Source organism: Drosophila yakuba, chromosome 2R (assembly GCF_016746365.2).
Source record: "Drosophila yakuba strain Tai18E2 chromosome 2R, Prin_Dyak_Tai18E2_2.1, whole genome shotgun sequence".
Taxonomy (NCBI): domain Eukaryota; kingdom Metazoa; phylum Arthropoda; class Insecta; order Diptera; family Drosophilidae; genus Drosophila; species Drosophila yakuba.
The window spans coordinates 2,251,731-2,257,655 of record NC_052528.2 but is presented as its reverse complement, the minus strand read 5'-3'; the positions used below and the strand labels follow the sequence as shown (position 1 = coordinate 2,257,655).

At 46.9% G+C, this 5,925-nt stretch overlaps 1 long non-coding RNA gene across 1 annotated transcript; it reads left to right on the top strand.

The window, feature by feature from the left end:
* The first annotated feature begins 5,154 nt into the window (after positions 1 to 5,154).
* On the top strand, positions 5,155 to 5,567 carry LOC120321166. The gene is made up of 3 exons (XR_005560754.2): positions 5,155 to 5,214; positions 5,275 to 5,365; positions 5,437 to 5,567. It is a non-coding gene; the product is annotated as an uncharacterized LOC120321166 (long non-coding RNA).
* The last annotated feature ends 358 nt before the right edge of the window (positions 5,568 to 5,925 follow it).

The following is a 5,925-nucleotide window of genomic DNA, read 5'->3' as shown; positions in this document are numbered from 1 at the left end:
TACTTAAGAGACTAACAACAAGTTTTCAAATCTTATTCTAAGCTAGCTAATTATCATTTTATGAGATGACTTGTGCTATGTGGCCTAACAAATTTAACGCTGGGCTGGTTGATCGTTGCGGTGCTGTCGACTTTGGCTGCATACTCCAAGAAGTTTTCTTGCAAGGGGATTTGGATGTGAGCCTAGTTATACCCGTTACTCGTAGAGTAAAAGGGTATACTAGATTCGTTGAAAAGTATGTAACAGGCAGAAGGAAGCGTTTCCGACCATATAAAGTATATATATTCTTGATCAGGATCAATAGCCGAGTCGATTTGGCCATGTCCGTCTGTCCGTCCGTCTGTCCGTCTGTCCGTCTGTCCGTCTGTCCGTCTGTCTGTCCGTATGAACGTCGAGATCTCAGGAACTACAAAAGCTAGAAAGTTGAGATTAGGCATACAGACTCCAGGGACATAGACGCAGCGCAAGTTTGTCGAATCATGCTGCCACGCCCACTCTAACGCCCACAAACCGCCCAAAACTGCGACGCCCACACTTTTAAAAAATGTTTTAATATTTTTTCATTTTTGTATTGGTCTTGTAATTTTCTATCGATTTGCAAAAAAACTTTTTGCCACGCCCACTCTAACGCCCACAAACCGCCCAAAACTGCCACGCCCACACTTTTGAAAAATGTTTTGATATTTTTTCATTTTTGTATTAGTCTTGTAAATTTCTATCAATTCGCCAAAAAAAATTTTGGCCACGCCCACTCTAACGCCCACAAACCGCCAAAAACTGTCCTTCGCACTTACACTAGCTGAGTAACGGGTATCAGATAGTCGGGGAACTCGACTATAGCGTTCTCTCTTGTTTTTCCTTGTATTTTACTTTTCTCTCTGTTATTGTCTCAATGACAAGTTTTATTTCTAGGTCTTTGTGTATATTCTCGTTCCGAAGATACCATGGAGCTTCAGTTATGATTATCAGAATCCTAGATTGTGCTCGCTGTATGATGTCGATGTTGCTTCTCGATGCATTGCCCCATAGCTCGGAGCCATAGGTCCATATGGGTTTAAGAACGGAGTTATACAAAAGGACTTTGTACTCCAGGCTTAGGGGAGACCGAACGTTTATAAGCCAGTGTAGATCCTTTGCTTTTAGTCTCAGGTGCGTCGTCTTGGCCTCTATGTGTTTCCGCCAGGTAAGCCGCTTGTCCAGATGAATACCTAAGTATGTTACGTCATCGGCTTGTGGGATGCGCGTGTGGTTCATAACCAAGGGCGGGCAGCTTTGTTTGTTAAGGGTAAACGTAACTTGTTTGAATTTTTGTTTACTCGTATGCGCCAATCTGCAAGCCAATTCTCTACACATGTTAAATAGCGTGCTAGTTGCATCGTAGCTTTTACTGGGCATCTGGATCGACTCAGTATTGCAGTGTCATCAGCGAATGTGGATATTGTTAACTGGTAGTCTGTTGGGATGTCCGCCGTGTATAGGGTGTATAGAATTGGACCAAATACACTTCCTTGGGGCACTCCAGCTTCTATAGTACAATCGCTTGAAGTGCTTGAACTACATCTAACCGCGAACACTCTTTTGTATAATTAAGACTTTAGAAGCTTATGTAAGTTTTGAGGCAGCAGTTTGGTTATTTTAAACATAAGTCCATCCAACCATACTCTATCGAATGCTTGTGCAACTTCTAAGAATAAAGCTTTACAATATTCCTGTCTAAAGATGTGTTTAGACATGATAAGTAGACAAACTATAAATATGTTCTATTTATGGGCTGCAATAAACATGGCATGGGACAACATAAGTGGCAACTACAGATAAGTACGATCGCAGGGGTCTATTGCCGAAGTGTTAAGAGATATGATCACGCGGGAGGTGATTAGCGCGGTCATAGGTCACAAATATAGATTTAAGATAAACCTCAGCTGCATTGACCAACGCAGACTGCAGCGTCTTACAAGCGCTGCATTATATAATTAGATGATAAGAACCTATGTAAGAATGAATAAAAGGCGATGCCCTCGCAGTAGCGAGTCAGTTAGATTCAAACACCCGAATTGAACTCATTAAGTGTACGCATTAGTTTATAGTGTGAACATTTTGGTCCTTCGAGAAATTCTGTTGTTTTCCCCCACCAGTGGTAAGAAACACAGAAGAAAAAACCAGCGCCTTAAAGTAAAAAGAGCAAGGTTATTCGAGTGATTCTGTTGTTTCCCCCACCAGTGGTAAGAAACACAGAATAAAAGACCACGCCTTAAAGTACTAGGACTATAAGGTGAAACATTGTGTTCTTGCTTTTCTTTGGCTGATCAATCAGCTGTGAGTCGAGGCACAGCTAGGTCAACTGGGCGACCAATCAAAAACTCCTCCAACGGATCACGCCAAAGAATACAAGCAGAAAGTACAAGTCACAGTGATTGTTTTCCCAACATGTTGTCGGAAAGATCTGTGAAATTGATGCAAGACCAAGGAGTGCTGCAGAACAAAATACTGCAAGCCATCAAGGACAAGGCATCTATACCAGCAATAGAAGCATTGGTAGACCAATTTACTACTAACAACAATGCGCTGGTAAAATTGGGAGTTGGCGATCATCAATATTTTAATGACAAAATATATATTAAAACTATGGATGCTGTCAAGGCCTACAAGGAGTCGCAATTAAAGGTAGAAACACTTGAAGAGGTAAATATACCAAGTGGATCAAAATTATCTGATTCCGCATCAGCTCGGAGCTCCAGTCCAGTTGATAATCTGGTTCAACTGGTGGACAGAAGAGCGGACAGGGTGAGGCAACAGATAAGCCTAATATACGAAACCCTGGACAGTTCAAGTGAGATTGAACTAGTCAAGCAGCTGGCAATGATGAAAAGTCATTGGTCTAACGTGACGGACACACTGAAACTGCTTGAAAACAAGTATAACAGAACTGCCTTTGATCAAGATGAGGTAGACATTCTGCAATCTGATGTTGCCGCACTAGAGATGGTACTTCAGAGGAAGTTGGAACAGTTCAAAAGTTCCAACTACGACGTGCCAGAACTCCCAAAAGTGGACCTTCCAACGTTCAATGGAAATGCGAAGGAATGGCAAACATTTTACGAGCTGTTCTCTGAACTAATAGACAGCAGGAAGGATCTCAGCAACACAAGGAAGCTGGGATATTTAAGAGCCTGCTTAAAAGGAGAAGCTCAAATGGTGGTTAGCCATTTGATAACGGGATCAGCGGCTAGCTATGCAGCAGCGTGGGAGCTTATCTGCAAACGCTATGAGAATAGCAGAAAAATATTCTCCCAACACTTCAACAAATTAATGGAACTGGAGTGCTTGCTGCCCCACGATGAGAAAAATTTAGGGAAGTTTTTGAATACTGCGACCGAGAGCATATTCATCATAAACCAAAAAGGAAAAATAGGAAGCTCTGCTGACGTAATTTTAGCTGAAATTCTGCTGCGGAAATTTTCGCCAGAAGCCTTGCAGCTGTATGAACAGCATGTAAAAAAGGCAAGAGCTATACAGTCCTTACAAGATGTACTAGAGTTTATTGAGCAACAATACAACTCAGTAAATGCCATTACCAAAAATACCGCTCAGCTTGCTACAAGAAAAGTGCAAGTTAGATCGTGTGCCTTGTAACGAATACGCCTCGCTAGCCACAACCTCTTGTCCCTTGCTCTGTCCCGGCCGGTCCCGCCAGACGCTTGTTCAGTTCCTTCCGACGCACCGCGCTATCGCCCGGATACGCCGCAGTCCCTGTAGCAAGACGCCCAGTGAAAGACGAACGTTCCACCCTACCTTTCTCTCCTGTCGGCGCGGTCGGACCTGGATGTCCTGCTCGGCGGCCTGGTTCCCCTGTCCTGCTGCTTTCGTCGTCCTGGGTGGCGCGGATCTTCGTTATGGGCGCTTGTCGCGTGGGCTGAGAATTGTTGTCGTACGCAGACTCACGGAAGCTCACGGCTGTGATTCCCAAGGCATACGCCTGTGGAACAGCAACGCGTCACCCCACGTCTGGTTCGGACTGGCGGCGCCGGTACCACGCCTGCTTGGATTGCACGGACACACCAGGCTATCGCCTGGTTCAAGCACGCGATCTCCTACATAGTCCACCGGGTCTACACCACAATCCCTGCCGCTTCCTCTGGTGCCCGTTTAGATCTGGCCTCTCCTGTCGTTTGCCTCCTGGCTACTCGTGCTTCGTCGTTTGGACCTCAGCTACCTGCGTCTCAGTTCGGAGACCTGCTCGTCCCGAACGTCTTGACGTAGCGATCTTGCTCCTTGGTGACTATCACGGTCGTAGCTCCTCTGCTGACTTCGTTCTACGTTGCTGACTCGTACACTTGCTTTCCTTGACTGTCGGTCTCGCTTCCAGCGCTCGGCCTGTTTATATAGGCCACCTCTAACGGTTTGTCCCTTTGGTCTCCAGTCTCCGGATCCAAAGTCCACGATTTTACCGTTGGCCGGTCCAAAGTTCGATTTGTCCCGTTAATTGCCTTTAAGCCTGCTGACTCTCCAAACTCTCTTTTCAGCAAGTCCGGAATCTCCATCCTCTCTCTCTCCATTTCCCGAGTCTCCAAACTCTCTTCCTCTAGAGTCTCCAAACTCTCTTTCTCCAGCCCAGAGTCTCCAAACTCTCTCTCTCTGGGCTTCGCACTGCCGTTACTACGCTTTGCCTTGTTGCGTAACTGGCAACGGCAGGCCCTCCTTATGCGATCACTATTCGCATTTGTGCGGAGTTTAACTCCTCACATCTCCCCCTTTCTTCGGGAAAATTTAAAATCCGGTCCTGCGGTTACCGCGGAACACTCTTGGGATTCCGTCAACGCTCACAGCTCCGTCTCGAGTTCCACAGCGCCGATCTCCTTTGAGTGTATTCCTCGTTCTTAGTTTCAAACTTGCCGCTCATACGTACTTCCGTGATGCTTCTTCGTTCTACGCTCCTCTTCCCGCGTTCCACATTTTTTGTCTTCTCGTCATCTGGTCACACCATTCGCCGTTGATCGATTGTTACCGATAGATCCCGATAACTCCCGTTGGGGCGGCGTTGCCACTTGGTGACCCTGGTATTTCCGTAGTGTGACCCGTCATGTGCTGCCTTTTCCGATGTTTTTGCCCATCGATTGACACTATCGAGTGCCGATCGACCGCCTTGTGATCGAGGCGCCCCCTTCCCTAAGCACATGGTGAATCCGCAAATGTTGACGACAGAAGGAATTTTAGGTAAGTTTTTCTCTTCGAAATTTCCCTTTTCCCTTCCTTCATTCCACTTTCTCTTGGCAGCTTAGGACTCTCTTCGGACCCCCCCTCCCTCGACGGACCCCGATGCCGCGGATGACTGCTTTCTCTTCGGGATTTCGCCTTCGGCATACACGTGAGTGCTCTATATACGTTTTCCTTCTCTTGTGTTTGCGCCTGCTGACCTCCTGCTCTTCCTTGCTGCAGATGGCCTCGACATGGACCCCCTTTTCCTGGAGGAGGACCGGCACTCGCGGAAGGACTCCTTTTCTGGCCGCCCTTCGACCCACACGTGAGTTCCTGCCGGTGCTTTTCACCTCTTTCAAGTGCTCACTAACTTTTACTCCTCCCTCGCTGCCATCCGTTCCGTTCGTTGCCACTTGGTGACCCTGGTATTTCCGTAGTGTGACCCGTCATGTGCTGCCTTTTCCGCTGTTTTTGCCCATCGATTGACACTATCGAGTGCCGATCGACCGCCTTGTGATCGAGGCGCCCCCTTCCCTAAGCACATGGTGACTCCGCAAATGTTGACGACAGAAGGAATTTTAGGTAAGTTTTTCTCTTCGAAATTTCCCTTTTCCCTTTCTTCATTCCACTTTCTCTTGGCAGCTTAGGACTCTCTTCGGACCCCCCCCTCCCTCGACGGACCCCGATGCCGCGGATGACTGCTTTCTCTTCGGGATTTCGCCTTCGGCA